Genomic DNA, 18,644 nt, shown 5'->3' with positions numbered 1-18,644 from the left:
CTGTGATGACTGTGATATGGTTCAAATGGCTCTGAGCGCTATGCGACTTAACTTCTGAGGTCATCAGTCCCCTAGAACTTAGAACTACTTGAACCTAACTAACCTCAGGACATCACACACATCCATGCCCGAAGCAGGCTCTGGCTCTGAGCACTATGGGACTTAACATCTATGGTCATCAGTCCCCTAGAACTTAGAACTACTTAAACCTAACTAACCTAAGGACATCACACAACACCCAGTCATCACGAGGCAGAGAAATTCCCCCCGAAGCAGGATTCGAACCTGCGACCGTAGTGGTCGCGCGGTTCCAGACTGAAGCGCCTAGAACCGCTCGGCAACTAAGGCCGGCACTCTGATATGGCTGCTTATGAATGAGGTCATTAATAAAATACTAATAACTAAATTTCCTCCTCACCAGCTACCAGTATAAACACGTTATTAATTAAAATTATACCCGATCTTGGTTTAATCTTGAGGATGAACGATGGGACTTGGCTCTAGAATTTACTTTACTACGCCACCAAAGTTAAAAAAAAAATAAAAATAAAAATAAAAAAAAAGCCGTGTCATCTGAACCGGTCGTGACTTGTAATAATTTTTTTTTAACAGCCATTGTAGTAGATTTTTTTCACCATGTCACCATGTACGAGGCCTATTCGGAAAGTAAGGTCCGATCGGTAGCAAAATGGAAACCGCCGGGAAAATCAAAAATGGTTTATTTGCAACAGTTAGCTACACGTTCCAGCTACCTCCGTGCGTAGTCGCCTCTCCGATTTACACATTTATCGCACCGTTGTACCAACTTTCCAGTACCCTCGTCACAGAAGCAAGCCCCCTGTGTTTCCGGCCAATTCTCTATGCTGGCCTAAAGATCGCTGTCTGGGCCAGAACGTTGTCTTCATACCTAGCGTTGATGTGACCAGAGATGAAACTCGGAGGCATCCGATTATGGACTGTGTTATGGCTGATCAAACACTTCCCATCGAAAACGCTGCAGGAGCATCGTTATTGTCCCTTCAGAGTGTGGCCGAGAATTGTCACGCAGAAGGAAACGTATGACAGTAATGTTATGTGGGCTGTATGACGTAAGAAGTGGGATACGGAAGTACTAAGGAATGACGAGATACGTTTGAAGTTCTCTAACGCTATAGATACAGCAATAAGGAATAGCTCAGTACGCAGTACAGTTGAAGTGGAATGGACATCTCTAAAAAGGGCCATCACAGAAGTTGGGAAGGAAAACATAGGTACAAAGAAGGTAGCTGCGAAGAAACCATGGGTAACAGAAGCAATATTTCAGTTGACTGATGAAAGGAGGAAGTACAAACGTGTTCCGGGAAAATCAGGAATACAGAAATACAAGTCGCTCAGGAATGAGATAAATAGGAAGTGCAGGGAAGCTAAGACGAAATGGCTGCAGGAAAAATGTGAAGACATCGAAAAAGATATGATTGTCGGAAGGACAGACTCAGCATACAGGAAAGTCAAAACAACCTTTGGTGACATTAAAAGCAACGGTGGTAACATTAAGAGTGCAACGGGAATTCCACTGTTAAATGCAGAGGAGAGAGCAGATAGGTGGAAAGAATACATTGAAAGCCTCTATGAAGGTGAAGATTTGTCTGATGTGATAGAAGAAGAAACAGGAGTCGTTTTAGAAGAGATAGGGGATCGAGCACTAGAATCGGAATTTAAAAGAGCTTTGGAGGACTTACGGTCAAATAAGGCAGAAGGGATAGATAACACTCCATCTGAATTTCTAAAATCATTGGGGGAAGTGGCAACGAAACGACTATTCACGTTGGTGTGTAGAATATATGAGTCTGGCGACATACCATCTGACTTTCGGAAAAGCATCATCCACACAATTCCGAAGACGGCAAGAGCTGACAAGTGCGAGAATTATCGCACAATCAGCTTAACAGCTCATGCATCGAAGCTGCTCACAAGAATAATATACAGAAGAATGGAAAAGAAAATTGAGAATGCGCTAGGTGACGATCAGTTTGGCTTTAGGAAAAGTAAAGGGACGAGAGAGGCAATTCTGACGTTAAGGCTAATAATAGAAGCAAGGCTAAAGAAAAATCAAGGCACTTTCATAGGAATTGTCGACCTGGAAAAAGCGTTCGACAATATAAAATGGTGCAAGCTGTTCGAGATTATGAAAAAAAGTAGGGGTAAGCTATAGGGAGAGACGGGTCATATACAATATGTACAACAACCAAGAGGGAATAATAAGAGTGGACGATCAAGAACGAAGTGCTCGTATTAAGAAGGGTGTAAGACAAGGCTGTAGGCTTTCGCCCCTACTCTTCAATCTGTACATCGAGGAAGCAATGATGGAAATAAAAGAAAGGTTCAGGAGTGGAATTAAAATACAAGGTGAAAGGATATCAATGATACGATTCGCTGATGACATTGCTATCCTGAGTGAAAGTGAAGAAGAATTAAATGATCTGCTGAACGGAATGAACAGTCTAATGAGTACACAGTATGGTTTGAGAGTAAATCGGAGAAAGACGAAGGTAATGAGAAGTAGTAGAAATGAGAACAGCGAGAAACTTAACATCAGGGTTGATGGTCACGAAGCCAATGAAGTTAAGGAATTCTGCTACCTAGACAGTAAAATAAACAATGACGGATGGAGCAAGGAGGACATCAAAAGCAGACTCGCCATGGCAAAAAAGGCATTTCTGGCAAAGAGAAGTCTACTAATATCAAATACCGGCCTTAATTTGAGGAAGAAATTTCTGAGGATGTACGTCTGGAGTACAGCATTGTATGGTAGTGAAACATGGACTGTGGGAAAACCGGAACAGAAGAGAATCGAAGCATTTGAGATGTGGTGCTATAGACGAATGTTGAAAATTAGGTGGACTGATAAGGTAAGGAATGAGGAGGTTCTACGCAGAATCGGAGAGGAAAGGAATATGTGGAAAACACTGATAAAGGAGAAGGGACAGGATGATAGGACATCTGCTAAGACATGAGGGAATGACTTCCCTGGTACTAGAGGGAGCTGTAGAGGGCAAAAACTGTAGAGGAAGACAGAGATTGGAGTACGTCAAGCAAATAATTGAGGACGTAGGTTGCAAGTGCTACTCTGAGATGAAGAGGTTAGCACAGGAAAGGAATTCGTGGCGGGCCGCATCAAACCAGTCAGTAGAAGAAAAAAAAAGACATAAGGCGAAGTCTCATACCAGGACCTCGTAAATGGCGGGAGACACTACTGTTCTAAGCATCTTTATGTGCTTACTGTGCACTCAGAACTGAAAAGAGCGACATGACGCAATGGACGAGCATACTAGAGGCATATGTACAAAGCTCCATCGGATTTTCCTGATGTTTCCATTTCGCATCCCATCGGATCTTATTTTCCGAATAGCCCTGGTAGACCTTACTTTCCGAATAGCCCTGGTACATATTATAGACCAAGATCTGATCATTCGTTCGACAGGAGACGCAATAATATAGTTTTTTTATTTTAAGAGACGAATAACTCTGTAACTCCTGAATAACTAACGCCCATATTTGTGATGGAGCTCATTGATCGATATAAGTGGTTATGAAGTTTTACATCCACGTCTAATTGTATCGCAAATAGTGTAAATCTGTTTTATACTTCCTCCACCTGTGGTTGGTGGGAACTGTACAGTAACAAGGAATATAGCGAACAGTTTTAGAGCAATACTGGTCTACAAAAATTTACTATGGCTGCGGCTGCACGTAAAACTAAAACTACTGACACTTCTGTTGTATGCGTGATTTATATTGAGTTCACGGAAGTTTCGAGATGTGGGATTGCGTCCACGAAATATGCAGAAACAGCTTTCAAATACGTCACGTGAAGTGATGGGTGGTTCAAAACCGTGCGTCCTAGTGGTTCCAAAGTGAAACCACCTTCTTAAAACATTTCATTGTTTACTTTTTGCAAATATCTTCTTGTATGCGTCTGATTGTTTACTGTTTGTCAGTTTCTCCTTTTATACGTTGCTTACTATGATAATAAAGCTCAATTTTTTGAAAAACTTGAAAATTATATATTTTTTTCATATTGTTGGGACATACGACCACCGCACACGTTCTCGTCCGGGATACAAGAACTGCATAGGTGCGCAGCACTTGTACACGCCTACGTATTTGTCACAGCGAAGTGTCACCTCTGCGGTAGGCGCGGTGGCTCGGCTCGAAAAACGGCACGACCGTGTAGCGTCAGCTTTTTAAACTTTTTCGGGCCAGTGAGACGTTTATGCAGAGTCTGGTGGACGCACGACGCATCAGAGCTCGTGCCGACTTGGCGGCGCACGTTTTAGTGCGTGCTCGCGATGCGCCGTTCTGCGCAAAAACAGTGCACACGCAATGGCCCGCGTGTTTATCTCGGTGACAAATATGTTGCGCCGTATTAGGAACCAGACCCGCCCGCGAAAATTTTGGCGTCGCTCCTGTACGGGAGCAAAATTTGTCATCCCGAGTCAAGTTCCCGGACGGCGCATCAGATGTAATGCTCTTCAGCAGTTTCACTCGTGCGTTGCAAGCAAATCTCGTAGCTATGCTGTGAGAGAAAATACTCGTACGTAACTGGAATGGGCTACCAGGGTTACATTGTGCTGCGGGCTGGCGCTCTGATAAAACTTCATGTAAGTCAGAGCAGTGGGAGTCAGTACAAAACAGCAATGTCGTTGCGAGGGAGATAGGTACCCAACTTAATTAGCCTCATTCAACAAAGCAGGATTCATTATTTATTACACTACTGGCCATTAAAATTGCTACACCAAGAAGAAATGCAGATGATAAACGGGGATTCATTGGACAAATATATTATACTAGAACTGACATGTGATTACATTTTAATGGAATTTGGGTGCAAAGATCCTGAGAAATCAGTACCGAGAAGAACCACCTCTGGCCGTAATAACGGCCTTGATACGCCTGGGCATTGAGTCAAACAGATCTTGGATGGCGTGTACAGATACAGCTGCCCATGCAGCTTCAACACGATACCACAGTTCATCAAGAGTACTGACTGGCGTATTGTGACGAGCCAGTTGCTCAGCCACCATTGACCAGACGTTTTCAATTAGTGTGCTGGCCAGGGCAGCAGTCGAACATTTTCAGTATCCAGACCGCCCGTACAGGACCTGCAACGTGCGGTCGTGAATTTTCCTGCTGAAATGTAGGGTTTCGCAGGGATCGAATGAAGGGTAGGGTCACGGGTCGTAACACATCTGAAATGTAACGTCCACTGTTCAAAGTGCCGTCAATGCGAACAAGAGGTGACCGAGACGTGTAACCAATGGCACCACATACCATCACGCCGGGTGATATGCCAGTATGGCGATGACGAATACAAGCTTCCAATGTGCGTTCACCGTGATGTCGCCAAATACGGATGCGACCATCAAGATGCTGTAAACAGAACCTATATTCATCCGAAAAAAAAGACGTTTTGTTATTCGTGCACCCAGGTTCGTCGTTGAGTACACCATCGCAGGTGCTCCTGTCTGTGATGCAGCGTCAAGGGTAACCTCAGCCATGGTCTCCGAGCTGATAGTCCATGCTGCTGCAAACGTCGTCGAACTGTTCGTGCAGATGGTTGTTGTCTTGCAAACGTCCCCATCTGTTGACTCAGGGATCGAGACGTGGCTGCACGATCCGTTACAGCCATGCGGATAAGAGGCCTGTCATCTGGACTGCTAGTGATACGAGGCCGTTGGGATCCAGCACGGCGTTCCGTGTTACCCTCCTGAACCCATCGATTCCATATTCTGGTAACAGTCATTGGATCTCGACCAACGCGACCAGCAATGTGGCGATGCGATAAACCGCAATCGCGATAGGCTACAAACCGACCTTTATCAAAGTCGGAAACGTGATGGTACGCATTTCTCTTCCTTACACGAGGCATCACAACAACGTTTCACCAGGCAACGCCGGTCAACTGCCGTTTGTGTATGAGAAATCGGTTGGAAACTTTCCTCATGCCAGCACGTTGTAGGTGTCGTCACCGTCGCCAACCTTGTGTGAATGCTCTGAAAAGCTAATCATTTGCATAACACATCATCTTCTTCCTGTCTAGAGCACGTCATCTTCGTGGTGTAGCAATTTTAATGGCCAGTAGTGTATTTAATCTGATGTTCTAGAAACATTTACCCGGGAATCAAGAGGGCGAGAAAACTAGGCAATAAACTCCTGTTACCCATACAAAATAACAACCTGACTGAAGAACCGCCTTGTAAGTTAAAGAGAACAGTTCGTGAATCACGTATGCTGACCGAAAAGCGTCATCCAATAGGAGGCGAAAAGCTTCTAAATGCGGAATATTGTACCGAGGCTGCATAGCTTACATGTAGTGTGACGTCAAGTGGTTACACACAGTTCTGTCTGCAAATACAGCACAGTCTACATAAGACTGCAATAGAGTATACCACTTAGAATACGGATTTCAGAAACTCATGAACTTTTATTCATTAATTATAACTACGGAATGTGGGGCATTCAACAACAGAACAGGATCCAAAGTATAGGATTCTCGCTCTGAAGGTTTCTTTCGTTTTTTGCGAGGTACAGAACGGTGCAGTTATGTGGTCGCTTGTGCCTGAAATAATACTATGGACGCGTGTCGCCGCATGTGTGTGTGTGTGTGTGTGTGTGTGTGTGTGTGTGTGTGTGTGTGCCCATTTTTTTCTAGAAAATGCCACTCTAACCTTTCTTCCTCCTCCAATACTAGGATCAACCGAATCATATTAAAAATAGTAAAGATAACTATATTGATACATTCATAGTTAACTGCTTCACTACTCCATTCTCGGCGAATTATGGGTGACGCACAGATACAGTTTTCGACGTTTTAGACCAACTCACTAAAATGTTGAACCATTTAGCCGGCCGAAGTGGCCGTGCGGTTAAAGGCGCTGCACTCTGGAACCGCAAGACCGCTACGGTCGCAGGTTCGAATCCAGCCTCGGGCATGGATGTTTGTGATGTCATTAGGTTAGTTAGGTTTAACTAGTTCTAAGTTCTAGGGGACTAATGACCTCAGCAGTTGAGTCCCATAGTGCTCAGAGCCATTTTTTTGTTGAACCATTTAAAGTGAAAAATCTTGGCTACTGATAGCGACTGTCTCCTGTCATAAGCTGCAAAATAATTTTAAAGCACACGTTACCCGCGCCAGAATAAAGAGGCCAAGATTTGATTATTCGTTTGACAGTTCGTCCATATTTATATTTAAAAAGGCATCCGTTAGCAGAATACTGCTATGTACTTACTTGGGTGTTCTAGTTACGGTTAAGAGTAGTAAGAGCTTACGAGGGAAAAAAAGAGGACAAAGAAATGCGTCGCCCAACGTCCAGAATTGTCTGCATATTTGCAACAGAACGATACTCTCTGAATGTTTCTCGACATCAAAGGATAGCCTCAAAAAGAAGCGCCCGTGAGATGAGAGGAACGAGTTATTTGGCGACCAAATTGAAGTCGCGCTGATGAAAGACTATAGCCGGTTTTTATGTGGAGAGGAGCGAAAATGAGGTGTAAGGAACAGGAAATTAGTTATTTGGCTGGTAGTTCGGACAGCGTGTCGAGCATCAAAGAATTACTGTTAGCCACGAGAGCCGGCGCGACATGAAGAGGAAGCACTGGACCACAAAGGAAGACCGGGAATCCTATGGCCGCAGGGAGCGGCGTAACTCGCTCCACCCTCTCTGGACCACTCGCGCGCTGCCTCCCCACTGGTCGCTTTGGTCCTCCAGAAACAAAGATCCCGCTTCTCTTACGCGGTGTAATTTGTTATTTAATTTCTGGCATTTTGGCGTCTGGCAGGTTAGTAACTCGTGCACCGGGTCATCAGAAAAACGCTGATGCAAAAATTAGCGCGGAAGTCGGCGAAATTGCGCAACCGGGAGGTAAAATATACGTTCTGAGAATGCACGCTATGTGATGAAAAGTACCCGGTCAGCCCTAGAAACATAAATTTTTCATATTAGGTGCATTGTGCTGCTACCTGCTGCCAGGTACTCCATATCATCAACCTCAGTAGACTTTAAACATTGTGAGAGAGCAGAATGGGGCGCTCTGCGGAACTCACGGTCTTCGAACGTGGTCAGATGATTGCGTGTCACTTCGGTCATCCGTCTGTACACGAGATTTCCAGAAGTCTAAACATCAACACCGACATTGGACTATTGAGGAGTGGAATCATGTTGCCAGGTCGGACGAGTCTCGTTTCAAATTGTATCGTGCGGATGGACGTGTACGGGCATGGAGACAACCTCATGAATCCATGGACCCAACATATCAGCAGGGGACTGTTCAAGCTGGAGGACGCTCTGTCATGGTGTGGGGCGTGTGCAGTCGGAGTGATATGGAATCCCTATTAGCCTAGATACGACTCTGGCAGGTTACAAGTATGTAAGCATCCTGTCTGATCACCTGCATCCATTCACGTCCATTACGTATTCCGACGGACTTGGGCAATTCCAGCAGGACAATGCGACACCCCACACGTCCAGAGTTATTGCAGAGTGGCTACGGGAACACTTTTCTGCGCTTAAGCACTTCCGCTGGCCACCAAGCTCCCCAGACATGAACATTATTGAGCATATCTGGGATACCATGCAACGTGCAGTTCAGAAAAGATCTCCACACCTTCGTACTCATACGGATTTATGGACAGCCTTGCAGGATTCATGGTGTCAGTTCCCTCCAGCACTACTTCAGACATTAGTCGAGTCCATGCCACGTCGTGCTGCGGCACTCATGCGTGCTCGCAGGGGCCCTACACAACTTCAGGCCAGTGTACTAGTTTCTCTCGCTCTTCAGTGTATTTTAAGGAGGAAAAAAGGACACTTGGAAGATATTAGCCCCGGCAACCGATCTCGCACGAAAATTTGGGCCATAATAGTACACAGTTATGACCTTCTGAATGTATAGCTTTTAAACTTACACGTACTCTGTTTGTTCGTCACTCGCTCCCTCCCACTGCAGCCGGCTAACGACCAAGAGTGAAGTACAATGGAGCGACAACCAGAGCCGTCCTATTCGGGAGATGTCGAAAGCGAGGGAAGTGGTGGATACATCTGCCCAATGTGTCTTGAAATCTTGTTCGAGAAGACTTGTTATTATACTCGAAAAATAGTAACATGAGTACGTAATATGGCAACCTCGCGTACGCATACGTTCAATATCATTCTAACAGTAATCTCATGGTGACATTCTGCTGCCATATATATGCCTCAAAATCAAAATGAATAAGCCTTAGCAACTAAAGAATTATTATGAAATGATGTTAACGACGTTCCATTTACAATTTAAGCAGGTCAGTTACGTCAATCACAGATCTCTTACAAATATACTTCACTTTTACAGTGCCTGTTTCACGATACCACGAAAATAACGTATAACAGCGATGTTAATCATTAAAAAGCGATTCGCCACTTGTTTAATGACATAGTCATTCGTTTCATTCATTCACACTGCATTTGTGAACTGCTACACAAAAACTTTCACAGCAAAGAAATGTTTGGCACCATCTGCAGCTTAGAAACAGCGCATTTTGACACAATGAACAAACCGTGCCACCATTGTCAAAATGGCATTTCACGAACTTTTTACTAATTCCACTTCACAGTACTTCGCGCTCGGTCATTAACATCTAGACAGATGTGATGGTTGCACACATTTGTCAGAATTTTATTAACAGCGTTGCACTCACCCTGCCCTACGAGCATTCCTCTGTGACCTCTAAGAAAATGCACAGTATTGGGGATTTTGTCTGAGTTTCTTTTTCGGAATACATTTAATGCACTGCTGGTATTCTGACTGCTAACGCCACTCGTTCCTACGAGCGTATTTTTCAAGCGGCAAGCGCGTGCTGTGGCGACTGCCCATCTCCACACCGCACTATCTGTCAAATGGTTCAATTGGCTCTGAGCAGTATGGGACTTAACATCTGAGGTCATGAGTCCCCTAGAACATAGAAGTACTTAAACCTAACTAACCTAACGACATCACACACATCCATGCCCGAGGCAGGATTCGAACCTGCGACCGTTGCGGTCGCGCGGTTCCAGACTGAAGCGCCTAGAACTCCTCGGCCACAGCGGCCGTCCACTATCTGTCACTGCCGAGTTCACGACGTCAGTTTGTGGCCAGCGGCAGTCGCGTAAGCATGGCCGTCTCACTCGATTCTTCCCCATCAAGTGCGAACTGCGAAGCATTATTCGTTTCCTGCAAGCAGAACGGGATTGTGTATCTGGAATTCACCGAAGAATGAGCCGTGTGTGCGGCGAAAATTGTATGAATAATGGTGTTGTGTGATCCATGACAACGTCCGTCCTTACAGCTCCAGTGCAACCCGACGGCTCCTTGAGCAATTTCAATGCTTTTTCGATCGCCCGCCATATACTCCCCACGTAGCGCAGGATGACTTCCATCTTTTCCGTGAACTGACGAAGTGGCTAGGATGGCAGCACTTCCCAACGAACGAGGTGTCTCCAGACATTGTCGAGACTCACTTCAGCACATTGGCAGTAACATTTTACGAAGAGCGTATAGGAAAAATTGTCAACAGGTACAACAAATGTCTCAATCGTTATCGTGACTTAAGTCTAAAAGCAACCATAGGTGGCCTTTCGACGAAAAACGTGTGGATAGTGGACTGTTTATTACAGTAATAATAATAATAATAATAATTGTACATACATAACCCACTTCCTTAAATGATTAGTGGTTCCTAATTTTATCCAAACATTAATTGCAGCTAGATACAGATTTGATTAATTTGTAAGCTACAGCTGCAACTAGATAACAATGGGCAACTAATTTGTCTATTATTATTTTTAATATTAAATGTATATTACCTACGCTTAACTAAACTCTATTGCCTGCAGCGTCACAGTTGTGTCAGTAGTTCATAAACGTACTTTTCAGAGCCTTGCCCATAGAGCTAATGCCGATGGGCATGCCCCTGACACTGTGCAGGCCAAGATGTTATTCGCTGAAGGTTCCTAATAGCTAATTTCCTAATCTAAGTCCTACTAACTAGTTCTAACCTAAGTCAAGTCCGGTGCTTTGTCCTGTATCGGTGATGATGTACTCCACTCCCCCTAATCCTGTACGCGGCGGATTCCAGACTATGAGTAAAGTCGGCCTGTCCACGTGCAGGCGGTATGGGAATAGGGAGTCAGTATTTGGTAAGTCTCAAATTATTAAGTTACTTTATGTACCTCAGGTATTCCTTTAGCACTTTTCGTGATACCTCATCTGCCATTTGATTAAGAGTTTGAAAAGTGTCTTCTCGTCTTAGTAAGTGGTATGTGTCATGGTCAGGTAATTGGTCACGTGATGTGGATGCTACATCATTGAAAAGGGGGCACTCATAGACCGCATGATCAGGGGTACCCTTTAATCCACCACATTCACACGCGGTTGTGGCCCTTTTCCCGAACCGACATAAATATGTCGGGTATGGCCCATGACCAGTGAGAAAATAGATCAGTCCTCGAGTAGGTTCAAAGTACCTCATGTTCAGTCGTTCCCTGACGCTAGGAAGAAATTCAAAAGTTCTTCTGCTTCCCATCATTCTCGCCACAGTTGCTCGCCTCTTTGCCTTATCACACCCTCATCCTCAATCCCAGTGCCTAATATCTCTTGTCTTCGCGGTATTCCCTTTCTTAACCCAGAACCACGCAGCCTGTTCTCGAATTTTCATGACAAGGGGGCAAAGCCCCATTATGACTAAAAGAGCCCCATGACTAATATATACTGGACTGTTTGCAGCAATGATGTAGGCAAGTCTTTCGGAATACGTCTCGTACACGGCCTGAGATAACCGACAAACAGAGAAGCTCGGCAAAGAGTGCGACTGGAACAGCCCACTTCACGAAAAGGATCTCGCTGGAGACGAGACGAGAGGCAGCCCAGGAGGCCGGAGCTGCGCAGGAATCCGGCCGCCGCGGTGTATCGGAGGGCCATCTTAACGCGCGGAACAACACACGCGGCGCTCATTTCACGCTCCGCCGGGCTGCCGCGACCGCTGGTCGGACAGCCCGTGGCATCTGGAGTCGCTGGCAGCTGAGACTCCAGCGAGGTGGTCACCAACGGGACGTTGTGTGTGTGTGTGTGTGTGTGTGTGTGTTCCAGCCAGCTCTCTTAGTTCACGAGACAGAGAGCGCCGCATGCAATGGCCCCCAGGCGGATGTTACGTTACATGACTTCAGGAAGACATTTAGAACTGTCGTTCAGTGAAAAAATGCGAGCTTACCGAGTACCGATGCAGGTTTGTGAGTGCAAAAAAAACTCATCGTTTTTAACGGAACAAAATCGACAGATGAACAGGCAATTTCAGGAGCACCCCAAGAATGCGTGTTACGTCCGTTACTACTTACAGTACCACTGGAAACGGTAATATACACTACTGGCCATTAAAATTGCTACACCACGAAGATGACGTGCTACAGACGCGAAATTTAACCGACAGGAAGAGGGTGCTCTGATATGCAAATGATTAGCTTTTCGGAGCATTCACACAAGGCTGGCGCCCGTGGCGACACCTACAACGTGCTGACATGAGGAAAGTTTCCAACCGATTTCTCATACACAAACAGCAATTCCCTGGTGAAACGTTGTTGTGATGCCTCGCGTAAGCAGGAGAAATGAGTACCATCGCGTTTCCGACTTTGATAAAGGTCGGGTTGTAGCCTATCGCGATTGCGGTTTATCGTATCGCGACATTACTGCTCGCATTGGTCGAGATCCAATGACTTTTAGCAGAATATGGAATCGGTGGGTTCAGGAGGGTAATACGGAATGCCGTGCTGGATCCCAACGGCCTCGTATCACTAGCAGTCGAGATGACAGGCATCTTATCCGCATGGCTGTAACGGATCGTGCAACCATATCTCGATCCCTGAGTCAATAGATGGGGACATTTGCAAGACACCAACCATCTGTACGAACAGTTCGACGACGTTTGTAGCAGCATGGACTATCAGCTCGGAGACCGTGGCTGCGGTTACCCTTGACGCTGCATCCCAGACAGGAGCGCCTGCGATGGTGTATTCAACGACGAACCTGGCTGGACGAATGGCAAAACGTCATTTTTGCGGATGAAACTAGGTTCTGTTTACAGCATCATGATGGTCGCATCCTTGTTTGGCGCCATTGCGGTGAACGCCCATTGGAACCGGGTATTCGTCATCGCCATACTGGCGTATCACCCGGCGTGATGGTATGGGGTGCCATTGGTTACACGTCTCGGTCACTTCTTGTTCGCATTGACGGCACTTTGAACAGTGGACGTTACATTTAAGATGGGTTACGACCCGTGGCTCCACCCTTCATTCGATCCCTGCGAAACCCTACATTTCAGCATGTTGCAAGTCCTGTACGGGCCTTTCTGGATACAGAAGATTCTCCAGATCTCTCACCAATTGAAAACGTCTGGTCAATGGTGGCCGAACAACTGGATCGTCATAATATGCCAGTTACTACTCTTTATGAACTGTGGTATCCTGCTGCATGGGCAGCTGTACGTGTACACGCCATACAAGCTCTGTTTGACTCAATGCCCAGGCGTATCGAGGGCTTTACTACGGCCAGAGGTGGTTGTTCTGGGCACTGATTTCTCAGAGTCTATGCACTCAAATTGTGTGAAAATGTAATCACATGTCAGTTGTAGTATATTATATTTGTCCAATGAATATCCGTTAATCATCTGCATTTCTTCTTGGTGTAGCAATTTTAATGGCCAGTAGTGTACCTACGGGCAACCATGCTGAGCGATCTAACATGGAATGGCTGCACAGGGTGTTCAAAACAAAAAGTGTAGAATACTTTGAGATGTGGAAGTACTCATAGAAACAGGAATAATATGTCCAATAAACATGGGTCTGGTAACGCATACTTTCTACGATAAACACGTGTTTACAGGAGGTTTTCAACGTGACGTCCATTCACGACAACGTACTCCTCTGCCATCCGGCGTAAGGAATGACGCACCCTTTGAAGACGCGTCCCTGTAGTGTTAGCACATCGTCGATTGGCGTGGCGTAAACTAATTCCCCATAAGCAAAAGTCTAGGGGATTGGGGTCTGGGGAACGAGCAGGCCAAGGTGCGGGGACCACCTCACCCCCTCCCCCCTCACACACACACACACACACACACACACACACACCTCGGACCAATTCAGCGGTCTTGCAAGGTCTGCGTCAGACGTTCGCGCACATTGTGACCAAAGTGTGTTGTAGGCAATACATTAATGTCCTCCTGCTTAGTTGGCTGGTAACGTGCTTGCCTCCCATGCACTGGGTCCAGGTTCGATTCTCGGCCGGGTCGGAGATTTTCTCCGCTCGTGGACTGGGTGTTGTGTTGTCCTCATCATCGGCCGCAAGTCGCCAAATGCGGCGCCGAATCAGATAAGACCTGCACTTGGCACATCCCGGCCAAGAATGCCACACGATCATTTCATTTCAATACATTAATGACAGAGTCCAGACAATGCGCCTCAGTTAACTTTTGTGCTAGCACATAAGGCCCATTAGTCTATGGCCAAGTACGCCTGCCCATATGTTGATTGAGAATTGATCTTTACGCTCCCTTTCCTGAATTGCTTGGGGCTACATCTGACCATACAGGCTGGTTAGGCAAAATTAACAACACTATCTCTTGCGAAACCTACCTCGACGGTAAAAAAATCTTGGATATGAAACAGATTTGCGGCACACTTCTGCAACAGCCACTGACAGAACCTTAGAAACCTGTATTTCTGGAGGAGGAAGTTTGGATAAAACAAAAAACCAAAAACAAGGTCCTACGGCTGCCGTGTCATCCTCGGCCCGTAGGCGTCATCCGACGCGAATACGGAGGGGCGTGTGGTTAGCACACAGCTCTCCCGGTTATTGTCAGTTTTCGTGTGACCGGTGCCGCTCCTTCTCAATCAAGTAGCTCCTCAACTGACTCCACAAGGGCAGAGTGCAGCCCGCTTGCCGACAGCACCCGGCAGGCCGTTGGCAGAAAGATTTGATATGTGACGCACAACTCCTGAACGCCTGGAGATTTCTTAACAGATGTTGGTATACGTTTTTTTAACACTGTAGACAAGACTGGGATGAATAAGTAAGCGGACAACACTGGGTAATGTCGTAGTCATTAAAATAACAGAGTAAATATCGTGTTATGTCCTAGAATTGGAAAGAGGCATTCTATACCCACAGGTATTCTGTGACCCGCGTGACGGAAATGCTGGATTGTTACTAAACGACATTGTTGCTTTATGTTCTCTTTATATTCATGTATGTGAATTGTCTTGTTCGTATCTAGGAAAGTATGTTTCTTTTCCAGACCGATGTTTGTCAACGGCGCTAGTTTATGTTCTACGAGATCACCTCGAAAAAATAAAGTTACAGAATTAATTTTTAGTCTCTTTCCAGGTACGTATCTCCAGTCCTGGTGCACAGTGAAATCTCTGTTCCAGTACTATAGCACGCCGTTCGAGCAGACAAACCAAAATGGCGCATGAAGAGGAGATACACTGTAGCATTTTGATTTGGCCTTCAGTGCCGCAACGTGGGCCGGCCGGAGTGGCCGAGGGGCTCTAGGCGCTACAGTCTGGAACCGCATGACCGCTACGGTAGCAGGTTCGAATCCTGCCTCGGGCATGGATGTATGTGATGTCCTTAGATTACTTAGGTTTAAGTAGTTCTAAGTTCTAGGGGACTGATGACCTAAGAAGTTAAGTCCCATAATGCTCAGAGCCATTTGAACCATTTGAACCTTCGGTGACGTGACGTGCTATTGTGGAGCGAAGAAATTTCCTATCAGGACATCTTGACGTGTTATGGTGCGTAATATGACATTGTCGACCAGATGCCTGTCGAATAAAAAAATAAAGAAAGAAAAAGCCAACCCAGATCCTCTCTCCATGTCTCCAGTAGCTTAGTAGCTGGTGAAAGAATTCTGCTCGGTGTTTCAAGAGAAAAACTGCAGTTGTCTGGGAAACGTAAATAACCGCGAAGAGAAACTCGATTTTTATCTCTTTTACGTCTAAACATGACCAGTTATCATACGCCGACGGTCAGTGGCAGCTGCGTTTGCGTCATGCAAAGTCCATACGTAGCGAAAAAAATGGGTAAAGCTACACTTATTCAAAATCTCTTTTGAAATTAAAACGTTTTAATGCAGCTTCAAAATGCCGCTAATAATGAAATCTGGAAAAGCGTGAAGGCTTCTTCACTGAAACGGAGCAGAGAAACACACAACTGTGTTCTCCGGTCCGACCTCAGCACTTCCAGGTTTTCATAGAGAAAGTACGGCTAAACAGGCGGTGTTCTCGGAAGAGTGTGCAACGAAAATTACCGACGCAAAGAGAAACTGCTGTATTACCGCTGCACGGAAGGGAAAAAACACGCTGTGCTACACATTGGAACGCAGAAGTTTCCTTTCCGAGAAAGGTGTGGGGTGGCGCGGGCAGCGGGTAGTGGCGGCGCGGCCCGGGTCCTAGGGTGGGATGGGCGCGGCTGAGGAGAAGAGGCAGCCAAACAACTATTCATAAAGTGCTCCAGTTCTGTCACAAAACTTGACAATCAAGAGACGCCGGAGGGGCTTCGGTGGAAAAGTACTTTTCTCTCTGCGCGCACCCGTAAAAAGAACAAACTTGCTCCCGAGGAAGGAAGACCGCGCCGTGGCGGGGAACCCATAAGGGGTGCCAGGTGGCACAGGGCGCGGAGAGAAAGGGGGCGTGCGGACACGCACCGCCTGCGGACGCCACAAATTGCCGTCGAGGAAGCCAAGAACTGCGTGGTCCGGGAAAACCGTTACAACTGGAACACAATTCGGAAATTTATAAATGTAGCCGCTTTGACAAAGCAGCTGGCTCGCTCTCCATCTGCATCTCCCACTCTCCAGTGCTCTCCCCCCCCCCCCCCCCACTTCCACCCCCGCTGCCCGCACTAATCCCCCAAAAAATCTTAAACACAAACACATCTTTTACGAATAATATTACGAGTATAATGCTTACTTCCCGTTACAATGTTATATAGTAGTATGCGTAACAGGATCAAACAGAACAAAAAAAAATGGCACTAAGCACTATGGGATTAACATCTGTGGTTATTAGTCCGCCAGACTTACAACTACTTAAAACTAACTAACCTAAGGACATCACACACATGCATGCCCGAGGCAGGATTCGAACCTGCGACCGTAGCAGCCGCGTGGTTCCGGAATGAAGTGCCTAGAACCGCTCAGCCGCCACGACCGGCTCAAACAGAGCAGTGAGCTGTACCATCGCGCCGTCCGAAGTGGCCGTGCTGTTCTAGGCGCTGCAGTCTGGAACCGCGAGACCGCTATGGTCGCAGGTTCGAATCCTGCCTCGGGCATGGATGTGTGTGATGTCCTTAGGTTAGTTAGGTTTAACTAGTTCTAAGTTCTAGGGGACTAATGACCTCAGAAGTTGAGTCCCACAGTGCTCAGAGCCATTTGAATTATTTTGTACCATGTCCAAGAAGATATAATCATATCTTTGAAGGAAAGGACACCGGACTTCTACGGTCACCTGACCCATTGAACCCTTGCAGACTCATGAACACGATCTTCACCACGACAGACAGAAGAAAAGCATCCAACAACAAACGAATCACCACAGTAAAATCGGGCTTGAAGCTACTTCTAAATTCCCCTGGAAACCGTAGAGGTCCGGTGTAAATTCGACCATTTTACTCTGCAACGGGTATTTCCATTGTTCTTTACCAGCAAAGAGAGCACAGGGACCAAGCACACTGAAGTGGGCAAAGGAGAGCAAGCTCGTAAACTGCGAGAAAATAAAAAAATTCTGGAAGAGGATCAAACAGAGGACCCATGGAAATTGCCAAAACGAACCTCGTGGTCCTAAGTATGTCCAGATGAAAAGAATAAGTATGCGATTTATATTTGGCAACAGCCCTGCCGCAGTGGATACACCGGTTCCCGTGAGATCACCGAAGTTAAGCGCTGTCGGGCGTGGCCGGCACTTGGCTGGGTGACCATCCAGGCCGCCATGCGCTGTTGCCATTTTTCGGGGTGCACTCAGCCTCGGGATGCCAACTGAGGAGCTACTCGACCGAATAGTAGCGGCTTCGGTCAAGAATACTATCATGACGACCGGGAGAGCAGTGTGCTGACCACACGACCCTCCTATCCGCATCCTCCACTGAGGATGACACGGCGGTCGGATGGTCCCGATGGGCCACTTGTGGCCTGTACACGGAGTGGTTTTATGTGATTTATATTTGGGAAGACACACACAATGATGAGTCAAAACATTACGACCTAACATCCTAATAGCGTGAAACTTCCTAGCAGATTAAAACTGTGTGCCGGACCAAGACTCGAACTCGGGACCTTTGCCTTTCGCGGGCAAGTGCTCTAAAGCTGTGAGGACGGGGCGTGAGTCGTGCTTGGGTAGCTCAGTTGGTAGAGCACTTGCCCGCGAAAGGCAAAGGCCCCGAGTTCGAGTGTCAGTCCGGCACACAGTTTTAATCTGCCAAGTTTCATATCAGCGCAAACTCCGCTCCACAGTGAAAATCTGGTCTAATAGCGTGTTGGTCCATATCTGGAGCGCAGCACAGCGGCGATTTTCTGTAGCGCGGATTCAGCAACCCCTTGGAAGGTT

At 46.4% G+C, this 18,644-nt stretch overlaps 1 pseudogene; it reads left to right on the top strand.

The window, feature by feature from the left end:
* Positions 1-17,925: 17,925 nt before the first annotated feature.
* LOC124791076 lies at positions 17,926-18,043 on the top strand (annotated as a pseudogene).
* The last annotated feature ends 601 nt before the right edge of the window (positions 18,044-18,644 follow it).

This window comes from Schistocerca piceifrons, chromosome 3, assembly GCF_021461385.2.
Source record: "Schistocerca piceifrons isolate TAMUIC-IGC-003096 chromosome 3, iqSchPice1.1, whole genome shotgun sequence".
Taxonomy (NCBI): Eukaryota; Metazoa; Arthropoda; class Insecta; order Orthoptera; family Acrididae; genus Schistocerca; species Schistocerca piceifrons.
The sequence above is the reverse complement of the archived record's forward strand: the minus strand, read 5'-3'. Positions and strand labels throughout refer to the sequence as shown.